This window comes from Rhea americana, unplaced genomic scaffold, assembly GCF_003343005.1.
Source record: "Rhea americana isolate MKP2758 unplaced genomic scaffold, rheAme1 scaffold_269, whole genome shotgun sequence".
NCBI classification, from domain to species: domain Eukaryota; kingdom Metazoa; phylum Chordata; class Aves; order Rheiformes; family Rheidae; genus Rhea; species Rhea americana.
In genome coordinates, this window is record NW_028186389.1 from 622,353 (window position 1) to 641,266 (window position 18,914).

The following is an 18,914-nucleotide window of genomic DNA, read 5'->3' on the forward strand; positions in this document are numbered from 1 at the left end:
AATGCTTGAATCAATTTTTTTTGAACCAGTACTGATTTCTGTCGGTTAAGCAAAATGAAATTGAATGTTCCTGACACTGAAACTGATGGACCAATTATTCCCCTTGTTCCTACTGTACCTGCTGCAGAGTGCAGCGTGCTTTCTCTGTGCAGTTGTTTTCTTAGTTGCATGGAGGAGACAGCTGGAAGGAGGATCCTACTCGGGGCTCCCTGCACACATTGAAGAGAGGCTCTTCCAGGGAGCTGTTTGGGAAACTTCAATTAGTTCTCCTTTGCAATAGCTCTTTTCTACTGGTTATGAAGTCTAAAATCCTGGGTTTTGGTGTAAAGTTTCCCTTTCATAGTGTTTTTAAAATATTTCAAGGCTTTATGTGCTTTGCAATTAGGTGTGGAGAAGAAATTATGTGTATGTCAAATGTTCTAGGAGTGCCATCTAGTTTAAAAAAAAAAAAAAAGGGGGGGGGGGCCTGTCATACTGGAATCAGAGGATCTAGGTCAAGTTCTCAAATTTTCCTGCATGACCTTGGGTAGATTGCTTAAGGCCAATCTTTCAGTCCTTGGCTCAACTTACAAGTAGCAGCACCTTTTTCTCCTTCCCTTTCATCCCCTCGCCTTTCCCCTTCCTTATGCCAATATGTCAGCTGAGGGCCCTGATTTGCAAATAAAATCTGCACTGGACCTGAGTCCATTTGCCAGATCTCCTGGTTTAAAATGGAAGGGGGAGGTTCCATCCTGCTCAAGGCCTCAGACTGGAGCAATGAGGGTGGCAGTTGGCAAATTGGTTTAGTTGTCTCAAATTCTTTCCTGTAAAACTGGGATAACAGTAATTCGTTACCTCAGAGGGATTTGTGAGAGAGATCCAATACAAGATTAAGGGTCTCTAACGTTATGGTAACAAGGTACCTATAATAATCTATTCAAATATCCATTATTTTAGCAGGTTTATGTTTATTACATGTATCAATGCTCTACAAATGTGATATTAAGAGACTTCAGGAAAATAACCTCTGAATAGCTCAGGATATTTTTGGTTTACACAAAATTTATCTTTGGAACAGAAGTAATTACAGTGATTAATGAATTACTTTACTTTCATAGAGTAATTATGAAACATTCCAAAAGGATAATAAAAACAATTTGTTATTTTACAAAACAGATACAGTTTAAACACTAGCAATTAACAGACAAAATATTTGAACATATGTACAAATGAAAAAGAAATGTTTAATTCTACAGCTCCCTGTAGTTAGGGGATTTCATACCACCCTATACTCCGCTCATAAAATTTCAAGTGTTTCTCAAATAAGCAAGCTTGCAGTTCCACTGATCTCAACAGTGTTGCAACCCTCTTAAACTAAAAATGAAATTATTTGAATTAAAGTGTTACAGAAGTGCCTTAAGGTTTAAGCTGATCTTAGAGCATGATGATGGCCTTTTTTTTTTTTTTTTTTTTTTTTGCGGTGTTGTATATAGGCATATTAAGAGACAGATTCTGTCTGAAGAATGCATCAGTTTAACAAGTATGGGGGTGGGAGGGGGAAGGGAAAGACCTGAAAGTGGAGTGATTTGCCCAAGGTCACAGGACTTATCATAGCCATGTCAAGCACAGAAATTAAATTTTCTGAGCTCTAGCCCAGAAAATACCAATCTGTCTCTCTGAGACATGTTCAGTAAAGTTCAATTTTTCTGCCTTTTATCACTCTTTATTTTCCAAAAACACAAATCAAAGCGTGAGGCTTCTCCATATGTATCAGTTAGCTGACCTTCCTATCAGTGCTAGTACTCGGGCCATATGTTCTGTATGAATTTGCACTTGCATTTGCAGGTGTTGTTCTGAAGCTTCCAAGCCAATTTACTATGGGCGCTTACTGATTGAGAGGCTTTTTATCTGGGTCTTCTATCTTGTGCTTCTAATTACTCTTTGGATGCATTTTATGGAAGAGGGAAGGAAAAGGGGTCCTACACTAACTTTAGAAGTTTTGGGTCTGAGTCGGTGAAGTTTGGCTCCTAAGTTCGAAAGAACAACAGGCATTGACTGGTTTCAGTGAACAAAACTGAATTCAAATTGCCTTCCCTGTCTGGCCACTAGAAAATGCCAAAAAATGTCCCAGGCTTCATGTTGACTAATAAAGTTTGTAATTCCCGTGGGCTCTTTCCTAGATGTATAGTTTCGAACAGATATGAATAAGTGATAGTGAGAATTATAGGTCTTCTTTTTGTCAACACTTAGTTGCATGTTTAATCCCACATATGGAATGATGCGAGGAGGAGAACCTTTCAGTTCTGGATGTGATGGACATGTACGGATTTTGTGTGGAGCAAAGGAAAAGAGAGGGGAGGGAAAAGAAGATGTGGTAGGAAACTTAATTTATTCAAAGCTAAAAACCGATAACCTTGAAAGTATTTTTTTTGAAGGCACGTGAGGCGTTTTGGTTAGCTGAGATAGACATTTCTTTCATCAGCAGATGTTGCTTGTTACGGGCAAAGTGTGCTTAATTATGTACATTGTTTCCATGATGGGAGATAACTGCTATCTAGAAGGGGCTGATGTGGCACCATTGATCTCCCCTTTCAAAGGGGTTCTAGTAGGAAAGTCAAAAGCACAGCTGATTTGCTAAATTACTTTCTCTTATCTGTCTTATCTGTGTTTTTTTTGTTGTGTTTTTTTTCATATTCTACCTGGACTCAGTATTGACAATTTGTAACAGTAAAGAGGAAGACGACACTAATTTAGGGTGTGTGGTGTGTGTGTGTTTTTTTTTTTTTTTTTCCTCCCCCCTCCCCAAGTTATCTAGAATCTAGGATTTCAGTCCAGGTTTTGTCCTTCCTTCCTTGTGGCTTAGGCGAGGAGCTTTACTTTGTTAGTCTGCTGCTTTTTTATTCCTAAGGTAGAAAACCATGTTCTCGGGAGGTGTCTGAGAACAGGATGTGAGTATATCCATGTTAAGGGTGTGAAGAAGGCAAATTTGAGACTCCAACTAGAATAAAATAATCATATTTTCCATCTGAAGTCAAATCTTTACCATTTGAGCTCATTAAATACAATCTTTCTGAAAAACTTGCTTTGGACTGGTGTTTGGTTATCCCATTTTACAAACTGAGACCTGGCTAATTTTGACAAAAAAATATCAGTAGAAGTTCCTTCTTGTTTATTTTATTCATCCAAAATGTACAGTTGTAAGTTTGGAGGGGAGGAAAAAAAAAATATTTGGTTACCCGGTCCCTGAAGCAGGGTATGGGGCCTAGAAAGTCTCCTCGTCACAGCAAATCTCAGACATGGAACAAAGTTATGAGAGAAAGGAGTCTGTCAGCTGCTGAGCGAGAGAGCTGTTGGCCTGCCCAAAGGTCCTGCTGCTAAAGTGGCTGAGTCCTGACAGGAGTTGAAGATCCCCCTTCGCAAGGAGGATGGTAATGAAGTTTCTGCTGACTCCGTTGCTGCCTTTCTAGGTATTTCAGTCTCTCCTGTGCTCGTATCAATTGTGCTGAACAGTGTGCAACCCTGTTGGTTTCAGGTAGCACAGCCTCACTCTGTAGAAACTTTTTATTTTGCTGAGGATTCTCTGTGGTGCCTAATTGTGAAGGTTGAAATTTTGTTGCTCAAATTAGAGATATGACGACATTGCTTATGTAAAGATGCTTACTGGCTAGCACAATCGCCCTTTTTTCCTTGAAGCTGAACATTTCACACTTATTTTTCATAACTGTTGTCAAATGAATGACTTGCAAATAAGTCTTTCCTGTTGAAACGTAGCAATTTGAATAACCGGCCAATACCATCCCTTCTTTCCCAGTAAAAATTTGTATCAATTACCATTTAAAACAGTACTAAGCAGACATGCTTGTATCATTCAGCAAGTCTAAGCCAGCAAGAGCCAATTAAAGCTATTGTGTAATTAGAAATGCTTCTGTTATTGTTATCAGTAATTCTGTACTTGAAACTGCCTGTGTGTGTGTGCTACTGGGCTTAATTGCATGCACTGACATAAAAAGGCTGACTACCACTTATTTTGTGGTGTAATTTCCTTGCATTTTTGAAGCTGTGGCATCTCAATGTACAAAAACACTTTAAACTGATATTAGAAAGAATTTACTTGCTGGCTACAGCCTTGTGTTAGTGTCCATTGCATAAAGACAGAAGAAAGAGTAACTATTGTAATCTTCAGTTGTCTGTGGAGGGTTTTAAAGTGGCTTGAATATTCACAGAAATGGCAGGATGTAATTGAGAAAGATAGCTTTGTTTTTCAGATACTGATTCAGGATTCATGAAATCTGATTTTGAATGAGCTTGCACTTTCTTTTCTCCTGTGCACAAAGAATCAGAACTTCAATATATAAGTGTAAAAATGCGTGTGTCCTGCCCTCACTCTTTTCCTTAGTCCAGCTTGATAGGACCTGAAAGCAGCAACCATGAGGAATATACCACTCAGTCTTGGATGAGAGAATGATCAGGGCAGATGGTAACTTCAGGAAATCTAGCTGCCAGGTTCTAACCTGTCAGGACAAAGCATGGGCAGGCTGCAACTTTGTGGAGGCTGAATACTACCAAATGTGGAAGGAAAGTCCTATTTTTGTAGGACTGAAGAAAACATCCCTGATAACCTGATAATTTCCTGTCTCTGCTCAAAAGCAGGTGGATAAAAGGTTTTTTACTTAACAATTGTCTAAAAATGTTGATAAAACAGTATTTATTTTTGTCTTTGAGCAAATAACAGATAAGGTCTTATGTTGTGGATTTAAGAAAAACCTAAAGTCTGAGACATGATCTTTGTGGAAAACTTCATATGAAATTAGTTGGGAAAAATGATTGAATGGACTCTTAAACACGGACAATGTTAAATAGCTTTGCCTATTAGTGCTGGCAGTTTTGGCTACATGATAGTCAACATAGGATAAGGAACCTGTGTGGCAAGACTTGATTGTCCATCCCTTATTGGCTGTGAAACGAAGCCAGCTTTGAATGTGATGTGGATACTATAGTCTAACCTGCCTTATAAATGTTCCTTAGTGTGCATACAGATAGCCTCTGCTCAATGCCAGAGGGAGCTTCCTAAAGAAAGACTAAGGAACAGGTTAGACTGTTGAAATATGTCACTAACTTATACTCACCCTTCTTCTGTAAGAGTTTACTATAAAAGTTCATGTAGATGAGATCCCTAAACACTTATAACACTAGCACCCACAAGAAGCACTAGCAAGCAGTTTAAGACAGAGCAAGTGCAATAGCTACACAGTTGTGTATGTAACACGCTGATCCCAGAAATACACAGGGGTGACTTTGATTCAGACAAAATGCCTGCAAAGTTAGATGATGACTAAGGGGTAACAAGGAGCTGCCTGCTGAACTAAGGCAGTATTCATGGTGGTTGTTGTGGAAGGGGACTCTAAACAATTCATGAGATAAAAGGGTTACTGTTAAAAGAGGGAGTGACCGAGGACCATACAAAAAGTCTGCGCAAGATAGTGGAGAGATGCTAAGACTGCGATTGAATCCTGTCAGCTCTTGGTGTTACCTCTTTGCTGTTACTGTTCCCTTTGCTAGGCTAGAAAGGGAGCAGTAAGCATGGATACTGAAACCAAATGACCTGTTGCACAGATCATGTTTGATGCAGGGGGGAGGATATGGGTGGAGGATGCAAACTTGCATGAGCTTTGTTCCTTGGTGTTAGGACCAGTTTATACAATTTTCTCCCCGACATGAATCAAAGCAGTTTAATGATTTCCTTGGTTTGCACCACCTTTAACAGAATGTCCTGTAAGCAACACAGATGTGCTAATGAGGCTAGAGCTTGTCTTGGATTTGGCTTTGTGAAGAGATTAGCTCTATTGCCTTGCCACCTTTGAGATGGTACAAACACGTTGCAGCCAAGGTCTAGCTCATCACATACATTTGTACAGGTAAATGCCTCTTAAAAGGCAGCCTATTATCTGCCCTTTAGAATCTCAGCCTTCTTAGCAAGGCAGGAATCCCTAGAGTATTCCATAGCACCTTTGATCTGGAAGCTTTTGGCCTGGGGCATGCTTTCTGATGTTTTAGTATATGGTCAATTTACACAGGAAAACTGATGATAAACCACAGGGTTAAATAGTTTCCTGCTATTAAATCATGCATTACTACATTTCATTTCCTTGATACTGTATTTTTATTTATCTTCAATTTGCAGATTATTCAATGATGTGTTTATACACTGTTGTGAAAGTCATTGTGCTTTGAGATCTATGTGCAAAGCGTAAATGACTTGCTTGCTACCATCAAAGTGCAAAAAAATTAGATTAGGAGATTTCCTGCTATTGAATTGTGTCTGCATATTCTTTCCTTCCTGTACTTCTGTTTTTGAGTGCTTGGAAGTTAAGTCATTCCATATAAAAATCTCTTACAAAAGAGAATGTGGTAAATTTTCTTTCATAAGGCAGTAAAATTCAGGAGGCTTTGTTAATATTTAAATTGGTGTCAGCAAGGTTCAGTCCTTTCTGTAGCTCTTATATTTTGATAACTGCTTGCAGGAGGAGACTGGTCAGTCTCTGGAATTTTGAAACAGCTTATAGCAAAAAGTGGGGCAGAACTACCCAGAATGATACACAGCAGGTTTCAAGGAATCCAGGAAATCCAGCCAGTCTGCCCAATCATGGAAAGCCATGACTGCTGCTTAGCCCTTTAACAGCCTTAAAGTGCTGTTGCAAGTGCTTAATCTACAGTTTTGTATGTATCTTACTGCCATGATATGACTACCAGGTTACAGCCCCCACATATTTGTTGTCAAAGAGTATTTGTCAAAAGTATTTGACTGAGCCCTGTTCTACCTATTGGTAAATGGCAGCACCCAGAAAAAATGTAATTGTCCCATGTGAGTAGCGATACAAAAGAAAGGGTTTTCGGTCCTCAGGGGAGCCACAATCTTACTGCTTTTCTTCCTCACCCTTTACCACAAGGGACAGAGTAGGCAACATTGCTGTTAGTAAGTCACTTGCTGCAGGCCTGGCAAGCAGTAGCAAAGCACTGGAGGAGACTGGGCTTGTTAAAGCAGCACCATGGGTGGTGTCAAAAGAGATGGCAAGTCTTGGCTCTCTTCTAGGCTCTGTGTCACTGCCTGACATACAGCATATGACTCTAGTCGAGGCATTGGACTTCTGTGCCTCCTATTTCTCTGCTTCCAGGGCAGGGATCAGTGCCTACCAGTGGGACTGTGATTGCAACTGGGCTTCTGCACAGTGACTGGATTCAAGAGTAGATGTTGTTGCAGCATGTGCGTGGGGAAGGAATTCTGTGCTTTGCAGCCGCTTTGTAATTTTCATTGCAAACCATGGCTTAAGCAGAACTTTGCAACAATATTCTGTGGCTGCTAGTTGACCTTACTGCACAAGGCCTGATCTTAAGTTGTGTTTTTCACAAGTCACACTGTTTGAACCATAGGATTGCCTAAAATGACCAGAAAGCTGCTGATCACTTCCCTCTGAATTCAGGTGTTTGTATAGACACTGTTGACAGTGATGTATAAAGTTAAGGTTGCCTAACGTTTCCTATTTGAAGACCTCAATTTCAGATTATCATCTTTGTTATGTAAATTATTCCAGGGTAGAATTTTCCATGTTGGGTGCTTGCCTAGAGCTGAAGTGAGTGTTGTGAGGGCTTGTTTGTTTGTTTGAACATTTAGCTAAAAACCCACACTCTTCTCTAGTATAAAATGCAAGGAATCTAGGGAGTAAAATGGTTCAGATATGTGTGGTAGGGGCTTGAGATGCTTGGCAGGCTTATAGGTGCTATTGTCAGTGTATTGTATCTTTGCATGGTTCCCCTTACTGATCAGAACATGTGCACCATTTCACCAGAGCAAATGGAAGTAACCCTGCTGCAGACTGCATGGAGTGAAATGGAGTGAGTTCGGGTGCTGGAAGTACCAGCTATAGTAACTATAACATCATCTAGTCTATTGTTCCCCATATCTGCAAATTCTTTGCACCAAACTGCGGTTGACAGGTGACTCAAGCCTCTACCACGCATATCTGAACCGTTTTACTCCCTAGATTCTTTGCATTTTGTACTAGAGAACTTTTTTTCTTTTTCTTTTTTCTTTTTTTTTCTTTTCTTTTTTTTTTCTTTCCTTTTTTTTATTTTTTTTAAGTGGAAGTTGCTACTGTGAGAACCATTGATGCAAACACCAGAGCTGAGTGGAGAAGGTCCTACTTGATTCAAATGGAAAGTGACAAAAAGATAGGAATAGGATAGATTTGGTGTGTTAGGAGCTAGTGAAAGATAAAAGCAGTGGGAATGGCAGAGACAGCCTGAGAGGAATTTGGTGAAAAACTGAAACTATAAGGTATGCTTCCTCTAATAGGAAACTTTTAAAAAATAAAATCTCTGTGTTCCTTTACTGTGAACAGTGTCCTAGCAAAATGTTTGTTGCTTCTAGTGACTAATTCATCTGGGAGATGTTGGTGTACTAATGTACAATGATGCTTACTTTGGGTAGAAATATGAAGTTACAAGTTCACTAATAAACATCTATGAATGAATTCTCATCCTGGCAATAAGCAGCATAAAAGTTAACGTGATTCCATGTCACAAGACTTAGCTTTCCACTTTGTGTTAAGGAGAGGGAGGCACAAGTCAGCTAAAGCCCCAAAAGAGAATGGTTCACGTGACTTCTTTGATTTAATAGTTTACTTAGCAGAAGCATCTATGCTGCCTTTCATTGGGCAGTTTGGATGAAAAACTCTGTAAACAGCGAAATGTGGTGGTTAAAAAAAAAATCAAAAAACTTGTGCTTCTGTAAAACCTGAAGGGAAGTTATACAGCAGTCTTAAAGCCTTTTCAGTTGATTTTGCTGAGACTTCAGCTCTTAAGTCCAATCTAAACCTTATCCATGATGAAAATGTATATCAAGCACGTCCCTCAGTATTTGTGACAAAGGTCCTTTTCCATCTGTGACTATCATGTAAAATCTGGTGGCTGGAGAAACTTTCATGGCAAAACCTAATAATGGTGTAAGTTGTATGTGAGTTTGGTTCTATTCTTTAATTGTAGAGTTCACCTAGCTTTTGGCTAAGCTGTGTTTCATGACAATTTAAAATTGTTAAGCTTCACTGGAACTGAATAGTGTAGCTGTATCTTGCTTGAATTGACTATAAGGAGTATTTGAAGAGGTAGGGGCCTGGGCACAGGAGGGCGCAAACATGGTTTTGAAGAACTAAACACAAGGCTTGTCTGGGTATTGGTTTCGTGGGGACAGTCAAAGAAATAAGCGGGCACTTAGAGATTGTATGTCTTTAGTGTGCAATAGCTTGTGTGAAACTATGAAGTTAGGCTTGAATGCACTGGGTCATTCCAGCACTGTAGTTCAGTTCCTGCGTGGATTTTTCCAGCCTAAAAAAGATTGTAGATGTCCTTTGCAGCATTTTTGAACTCGGTGCTGTCCTGGCCTGTTCCAGTACAGGTGGGAAACTTGGGCAAAGGCAGTTCAGTCATTTCAAAAGAATTAAATCAAAAAGTTAAACAAACAGACCATCCTTAAAATGGCTGTTAAGATTTATGTTCAGTTTTCAGTCCCTATGCCTAACAATTTTTCAGTGAGCTGATAGAAATAGCTTAATTTTTGAACATTGGTAGATTTTTAAAAAGTTGTGTTCACTCTAATCTGCAATTAGTAACTTGTTACTAATCAGCAAATTTATATTTTTTTTGTCAATCCTTCAGTTTTGTGATTGCAAGTACAGTTCTAGAAAATCTTTCATGTTTGCTGCCTTTCCTTCAGTTTTGGGTGTTTTCTGTGATAGAGAAAAGGAAAAATATAATTAAAATCTCAATTTTGTTATTTACTTAAGATGTGCAGTGAGGACTGCTGTAACTAAAAGGTTAAAAAGAAAATGATTGTTTTGTGTGTAATAGTTGCCACTTAATAATTGTTTAGGATGTAAGTCAGCCAAGTCCTGTATGCCTATGTGATTTCTGTAACTCCTGATGGGAAGGATGTATCTTTGTGGGTGATCAGGAGAATAAAAGGTTTGCAAAATCCCTAGGGCTGCCTAGAGTCTATCTTGGGGCTGCCTCAATTGTGCCTTGGGAATATGCTTGGAATGAGATGGAGCTGCATGCTGAAACAAATGCAGCTCTTGGGTAAAAACTGAGTTCAATGCCTGGCATGTGGTATAAATGTATAGCATATTATCTGTAATGACTCTGGTAACTCATTGCTAGGCAGTATTCATCTCCAGTTGAATAGCCAGCTGGTGGAGAGCCCTGTATAACAGTAAATAGAAAAAAAAAAAAAAAACTTTGTATCAAGGACAAGAGGAAGGGAAATGGTAGATGCTTTAGTGCCCTGAGTTGGATGGAGCTCATCTCTTGCTCAGAGGGAGCTGAAAGTTGCTGCAGTGAGGCATTGAGATTGGGACCTGCCTGTGAAGGGTTGTAGTAACTTCATTACCTTAACATCCCAGACTGTCTAATTTTGAGTAGCTGGAATGGCAATTCTTGTCACAGCATGAGACAGACCTGTGTGCAGGGGCATTTGCCCTTTCCTTTAATGGGTTAGGGTGTGTGAGTGCTTGTGGGAGCTCGCGTGGGCTTGAGCCTAGTACTGAGACCCCCTTCAGCACTAATCTGAAGTGTTAAATTAGCTTCCCAAGATAGCGGCATCCTGAAGGATGCATGTGCAGAGATGCAAATGCTCTTTTTGCATCCTTGTGCTGTGAGCAGATGTTTGCACCCTCATGTAAGGTATGAGGGAGAACTGCTGCTGTGGGGCAGGAGGATAGTGTTAGGCATACAGAGGATGTCACCTTGTCTTTGTTAACATGCATGAAGCAGAGTAGATAACGAAACAAGAACTAGCAAGGAAAATGCTGGACCTGTGAGATTACCTAGTTGAGCACAATGCTGCTTTGCTGCTGCTTAGAGGAGGGCAATGAAGGAAGAGAATAGCGTTCAGGCAGCTCCTCCCTCCCTTGGGGCAGACCTGCAGCTGCTGTAAAGTGTAAATAGCTCCACTGAAGCTTGTGACAGTGACAGCAGAGCAATGATGCTTTACAGCAGCTGTGGATCTGCCCCTAGGGAAGAGCCAAGTTGGATTTAGCATGCTGCATTTGTCTGGACACTGTTTTGCAGGTACCTTTATGTAACCCATCTCCCCATTTGAGGTGAGTGAACTGCAGAAATTTCCCTCTCCTCCTGTATCACACAGTGCATTGGCAGTTACCTTCCAGCTGTTGCCATTTGGCTGAATTTCAGCTTAAGCTGTAGTAGAACAGGCTTTTGGCTTTACAGTTTCCCAGTTTCATTCCCCAAGTATAGGCCAGGAAGGTACTGTCTCACTAGTGCTGCAGATCACCAAGGTGTTGTAAAGATGCAGCTGGCAGAGAAGAGTGGAGTAGATAGCAAGAGGTGAGTGGTGCACCAAACAAACCCTGCCCCATTCCCCCCCACCCCCCAAAAAACAGAAAGAAAAAAAAGGCACCTAGGGGCAGCTCGGTGCAAAATGTAGGTTCTTGGATGCAGAGGTTATGGCCTACAGTAATTAGGAATCAATTTCTTTAAGAAACACTTTCTCTAAAAGCTAGTGGGCCTAATTTTCAGGATCTTGTATTTGGTAGTCCTTTTAGCCTCTGTAAGGTTTCTCTGAACTACTTCTAAACAGGACACAACTTACTTGCTGATAGAAAGATCTACATAAAATATAGGGCAATGGGGAATCAGGCTTTTTCTCATTTTATCTTTTCTTTCTCTTGTTATTTACCATTCAACTGAATCAGTCAAGTTTGGAGATCAAAGCTTGCAAATTTCTTGTCTACTCCTGCTGCTCTGCAGCAACTTGGCCTTGATTTCTTTCTGTCAGGGACAGTCAACTGGCTGAAACTTTATCTGCACAGTTTTCCCAAACTTTTTTTTACTTTTGTTTTCCCAAGGTGCTGCCTACCTCTTAGCTTGATTTCTTAGCATGTGAGGCCCATCTGTGGCAATATTAATATATGTTCCAAGAGGAAAAAGGTGCAAGAAGAATAGACCATATATTTTACAACAGTTCTGTCTTGTCCCCAACAAAGTGCAATTTTAAGAACTTCAGTAAGTGGAAGAGGTTAATTTCAAGGCATTTAAAGTGAGATAGTGGCCTGCAGAGATTTTGGGATTGAGTAGTTGTGAAAATTTTTTGTCTAAAAGGAGCTAACATATCTAGGAAGACAAAACTAAAATGATACTTTTCATCCTCTAAGTCTGTCCAAATGAGATTTTGCAGAGGACACACTTGTGAATAAAGTTTGCATTATTCTCAATTTTATCTGAATTGCACTACTTGTTGAGTGTGCTTTTCTTGTGGGGACCTTATAGAGGATGACTCAAGCTATGAGATAATTAAAATATGCAAATTATCTTGGAGGAAATAATGCAATCTGAGTGCAGTACTAATCTATGGTGATGGCCTGGAATTAATTCAAAGGTATTTTTTTATGGATTATAAACTTAAATGGCTTTAGAGGGGCTTTCAGGAGAAAGTGATCAGGTTCTAAGCGTGCAAGGTAAGAAGGCTGTAAGGATGCTTTTATAATCACAAAATCACAGAGTGGTTGAGATTGAAGGTACCTCTGGACATCATCTAGTCTAACCCTCCTGCTCAAGCAAGGTCACCTAGAGCATGTTAGACAGGGCTGCATCCAGGTGGGTTTTGCATACCTTAAGAGAAGGAGACTCCACAACCTCTCTGGGCAACCTGTCCCAGTGCTCCGTCACTCTCACAGTGAAGAAATTCCTCCTCACGTTCAGGCGGAACTTCCTGTGCTTCAATTTCTGCCCATTGCCTCTTGTCCTGTCACACGGGACAACTGAACAGAGTTTGTCCCCATCCCCTGGACACCCTCCCTTCGGGTACTTGTACACATTGATCAGATTTTCCCCTTGGTCTTCTCTTCCCCAGGCTAAACAGACCCAGCTCTCGCAGCTGTTCCTTGTAGGGCAGGTGCTCCAGCCCTCTGATCATCCTCGTAGCCCTGTGCTGGACTCTCTCCAGTAGCTCCATGTCTCTCTTGTACTGGGGAGCCCAGAACTGGGCACAGTGCTGGAGATGAGGCCTCCCCAGGGCTGAGTAGAGGGGCAGGATCACCTCCCTCAAAGTGCTGGCAACACTCTTCCCAATGTACCCCAGTATACCACTGGCCTTCCTGGCCACAAGGGCACGTTGCTGGCTCATGGTCAGCCTGCAGTCTGCCAGGACTCGCAGGTCCTTCTCAGCAAAGCCACTTTCTAGCAGGTCAGCCTCCAGCTTGTACTGGTGCCTAGGGTTATTTCTTCCTAGGTGCAGGAGCCTGTACTTGCCTTTGCTGAACTTCAGGAGGTTCCTCTCTGCCCAACCCTCCACCCTGCCCAGGTCTCTCTGAATGGCAGCACAGCCCTCAGGTGTGTCAGCCACTCCTCCCAGCTTGGTGTCATCAGCAAACTTGCTGAGGAGACACTCTGTCCCCTCATCCAGGTCATTGATGAAAAAGCTTAGCAAGACTGGCCCTAGTACTAACTCCTGAGGGACACTGCTAGCTACAGGCCTCCAAATCTGCACTGTGCTACTGATCCCAGCCCTCTGAGCTCTGCCTTTCAGCCATTTCTCAATCCACCTCGCTGTCCACTCGTCTAACCCACGCTTCCTGAGCTTTCCTATCAGGCTGATCTGGGAGACAGTGTTGAAAGCCTTGCCAAAGTCAAGGTAGACAACATCCACTGCTCTCTCCTCGTGTACCCAGCCAGTCATTCCATCAGAGAAGGCTATCAGATTTGGAAAGCAGGATTTCCCCTTTGTGAATCCATGCTGACTACTACTGATCACCTTTTCCTCCACATGCTTGGAAATGGTGTCCTGGAAGAGCTGCTCCATCACCTTTCCAGGGATGGAGGTGAGGTTGACCGACCTGTAATTTCCTAGTCCTTCTTGCCCTTTTTAAAGGCTGGAGTGACACTGGCTTTCTTCCAGTCGTTAGGCACCTCTCCAGTTCTCCAAGACCTTTCAAAGATGATGGAGAGTGGCCTAGCAATAACATCCCCCAGCTCGCTCAGCACTTGTGGATGCATCCCATAGGGGCCTATGGATTTGTGGGTGGCAGGTTTGTCTAAATGATCTCTCAGTCCTCCTTGACTAAGGGAAAGTCTGTCTGTCTTCACACTTTCTCTGTCTCCAGGCTCTGGGATTCCTGAAGGCTGCCTTTCACAGTAAAGACTGAAGCAAAGAAAGCATTCAGTAACTCTGCCTTCTGTGTCTTTTGTCACCAGGGCCCACACCCCACTCAGCTGTGGACCCACACTTTCCCTTGTCTTCCTCTTGCTACTGATGTATTTAAAGAATCCCTTCTTGTTATCCTTGACAGCCCTTGCCAGATTTAATTCCAAATGGGCCTTGGCCTTCCTCATCACATCCCTGCATACTCTTAAAACATTCCTCTATTCCTTCCAGGTGGCCTGTCTCTCTTTCTGCATGCTATGTACTTTCTTCTGTTTGAGTTTTGCCAGGAGCTCCTTGTTCATCCATGCCGGTCTCCTGCCCCCATTGCTGGACTCCTTACTCTTGGGATGCACTGCTCTTGAGCTTGGATGAAATGATGCTTGAATATTAACCAGCTCTCTTGGCTCCCCCTTCCTTCTAGGGCACTAACGCATGGGATTCCTCCAAGCAGGTCCCTGAAGAGGCCAAAGTTTGCTCCCCTGAAGTCCAGGGTTACAATCCTAATTACTGCCCTGCTCCCTCCATGCAGAATGCTGAACTCCACCATCTCATGGCAGGGACACTGCTTGTATAAAAACAGTGCTTGTAAAACTCTTCTGATTTCCTCATGGGCACCATACCTTTCATCCCCCTGCACCTGCCATCTTGAATTTATTTAGGACCTTTACTGTTTCAAGTACTTCTGAGGAGCACAACTAGTGAAATCTTGTTCTGTGGTTTTGTTCTCAAGGTCAGATTCTGCTTAATGAAAGTGGAGACAGAGGGAAGATGGGGTTTTTGTTGGCTTGTTTTTTGTTCTGTTTTTTGTAGGTTTTGATTTTTCTTTTTTTTTCTCTTGTTCAGGCTGCAGATTTTTCTTCAGCAGGAGCACTGACGGATGTTTATCCAGTAGATGCTTATGTACGTGAAGATTTCAGGGAGATCATGTCCCTGTGATCTTTTGTCTTTTGTCAAACTTGACTGAAATTCCCCAATGAGGGTAGAAGCTAGTAATAGGGAGATGACACAGGGTGATTGCATAAGAGCTGTTTCTTGAAAAAACAAAGTAAAATTAAGAAGTGTGACTGTGATTCTGTTACCTCCTGATATTGGCAAGGTTGCTGGAATGGATTTGTGCCACACTTTAAAGCAGGGAAAATTGGTATAAGCTACACTTGCTGTTTGTTTTTCCTCTAACAGAAGTACCTCCTTTTTTTTTCTCTGGGATTTATTTTTTTTTTGGCCTTATTTTTTTTACATGTATCTGCTCTTAGGGAATAAAGCTGCTTTTTCAATCTTAGAGCAAAAAAAGAGCAAAAATGGCGTCAGCATTTCAGGGTGTTCTAACCATAATGTAAATGCTCCCTAAGGTCCAGATCTATCTTTTCTATCTGGAAAGGAATCTTCCTTTAGTCTCCGCTGACTACGTGAAAGATGATACTATCCCAAAATAACATCTTAATGTAGTAGACATCTAATTCAATGTAGGTAGAGGAAGCAGATGACATGCTTGTATTTATTGCTGTTATGACTTTTCTTCCTTGAATTGACAGTTTAATTCCTCTGCATCATTTTTCATTTCATCACAAGGATGTTATATACAATCAGAGCAACAATTATTTAACACTTCTACCCATAAGTAATCAAAATGTTTATTTTACGTAAGTTCGATGAGGCTCATTGACCCTGAAAATACTGGAGAATGCTATCCCTTATGATGAAGCAAAATCTTTAAGGGCCATCAGGAGTTCATTTATGTGGATCACAGAAAGGAAGCTTGGCATGAGCTGATTATTGTAGTCATTTGTCAAATATAAATTTGTCATTTTAAATGAATGTAAAAACGGATTATTCTAATGCACAGTATACAATGACATTCCTAGAAGAGGTTTGGATGTATCAGTGAGCCTAATCCAAAGCCTGGAGAAAATGAGATCTTTCTCTATGGCTTCACTGTCTTTTGTGTGAAGACTATCTTGATTTGGGAACATTTGTGACCTCTGGGGACCCAAATCCAATTTCCTGCCTGATCTCCCCCAGTATTTTACTGTAACATGGTTTGTCTATAATGCAGTATTTTAGTAAAGTTCAGCTGATTCTCTAATCATATTTAAAGGGCTTTCTGTGGTACTCTTTACTGTCTTCCCTGCTTCATACAACATCAGAAAATGTTATTTTCTTGACTCTCGCAGGCGCGTGCATGCATTCTCTCTCTTCATGGTGCTCTTTCTCCCACATGAGAACTGTTTTGCTTTGAGCTGTTATTCTAGCAAGCGCAGGTTGATCTTACTACAGGATAACTGTAATTAGTGGTATTGGGAGTACACTGGCTGATATTATTCATCTTAAAACAGCCTAATTTGGGAGATAATCTAAAGAAATACTGTGAACTGCACAGCTATTACCTTGTGCTCCAGCCTCCATATGTGGGTGAAAAGAGCTTGATTCAACTCCTTAAACTTTCAGCGGTTCTTTTTTTATAGATTGTTTTGAGAGAAGCTAGAGAGAAACTGCAATTCTTCTGAAATTAATAGCTGCCTCAAGAGCAGAGCAAAAAAATTGAGCTTAGTGCTCTCTGAGACTGCAGAAAAGGTTAGTCTTTGTTTTGGTTCAAGGAAAAAGGTGAAGGTTTGGCTGAACAGTATTTTATCTGAATTGGTTCTCCCAACCCTGCTATAAATCAAGGCTTGAATAGTGAACCAGTGAGTATAAACTACAGAGAGATAAATCAAGACTTCAACACTGTACCTGTGAGTATAAAACACTTGATGTACAAGTCAAGGCTCAAAAATTGTCTATATGAAAAGCTTGGAGAGATAAATGGTAGCACTTGAACACTGGCTGTTTGGAATATAAAACACGAGGGTTATATGTCTCATTTCTACATTAGTTTCTGAACACATGTATACATCACAATTGCCAACTCAGAATGAAATACTCCAGTCTCATAGCTGCTTGCTGAAATGGCAAGCACATCAGAACTAATTTCCTGTATGCAGTTGCCTTACAGATGAATTTCTCAAGATGTGTATTGTTCTTTACATGGAAGAGTAGAAATGCTCTCCTGATACCAGAACAACTTGTATATTTTTGTATCAAATACAATGAACATTTCTTATGTCATTTAAACATATATCAAATTCAAAGAAAGTGGCTGCTTTTCATCTCCTTACAAGGTGACATGTTTTCAGATGGGGAATGTGTTGATCTAAGTTTTTTTAACTGTCTGTTTTGAGGGGGGGATTGTGACTTGGTGGTCAAGCAGTTTACTTAAGCTAATAGTTCTTTTAACTTGTCTTTCTATGGGGGACATTGTTTGCATACTCTGCTGAAGAATACTAATCAGGGATTATTTCTTTGGGTCCCCTTTATACATACAGAATAAATCAACTGATAAGAACCCCAGGTCAAATTACTACAGCACTGGAAATCTGAGGCAGAATCTGATGGATATCTAGGGTCATTGAAAAAATGTAAACATCCCTTAATTGCTCTGAGCCTGATTCCTGGCCTTATGATCCAGGCATTGTTAAAGTTGTCAGTCTCCCTGAGATACCTGAAGAGTCATTAGAAGATGCATCACAATCTGTTTGTTTTTAATGAGTGCTTTTAAAATTTATTACTTTTTCCCTTTCTATAAATGGCCCTAGTTTGGTAGTTAAAACTTGTGTGATGACTTAATGACTTAGTAAAAATACTATGGAAAAGACCAAATACTTGTGCTGCAAGTTTTACTGAATGTTCTTTCTGTTCTTCTTCTTTTTTTTTTTTTTTTTTTATTACATTAAAACTACATTTATTGCCGTATTGTTGGAAGATATAAGTCATGGCAGAGTTTTACTAGTTTCCCTCTCAATGTTCAACAAAAGTTGGTGAACCATAGATGTTTGCCATCTTTCCAGTACAAATACGAGTCAGATTTACTGTGAGGTGCCATCTATGAGAGGTAGCAGACATTATCTTGTTTTGCTGTAATACCTTGACTCCCCCCTGAATTACAGTCCAGTTTTGCTAGATGTTGCAGCTACATATAACCACCAGTGCTCTGAAGGACTGCAATTTAAACAAGGCAAATGAGAATAAGATGATGATCAGGCAAGTATTCGTTTTTTAGATGCTTAACATGTTTGAAGTAGAGGAAAATTGTTACAATACGAAAAATCAGGATGCATTTCTGGTGCTATAAATTGGTACAACAGACAACTACTTCCTTCTGTGGAAGATGACAACTTTGGTAGATGTTTGACCCTCTAAATCACTTCTTAGAGGAAGTGAAAAAGAATCCTGCACTGTCTAGCATTAAACTCCTGCTATAGCTTAGTTGCAGAAAATCCCAAATTCAATCTCTGCTGATTCTGAATATAAAACTCGTATTTTGAGGTTTTTTTTGGACTACCTCTTGCACAAAGTTGCTTTTGCAGATAGCTTGAGCTCTATGTAAGACAAGCTGAGTTGTACAGGAAAAGCTGGGATATTCTTTTTGCTTCTTTTGCCCCTCACAAAGGGAGGAAATTCTAGCCTTTGGAACAGTTCAGAGAATATGAAAGAGTGACTTTACAACTTGAAAAACCCAAGTGTCATTTTATGAAGGATACATATACCATATGTGGATTGAGGAGCCATGAGCTCAGTGTGCTTAATCCTTTGAGTTGAATTTCTAACCTCAGAAGTACTAGAATTAAGAATATGTTTGTTTGCCAGCTTAACTCGGCCTGCTTGTGTCTGTTTATAACAGTAAACTCAGGCT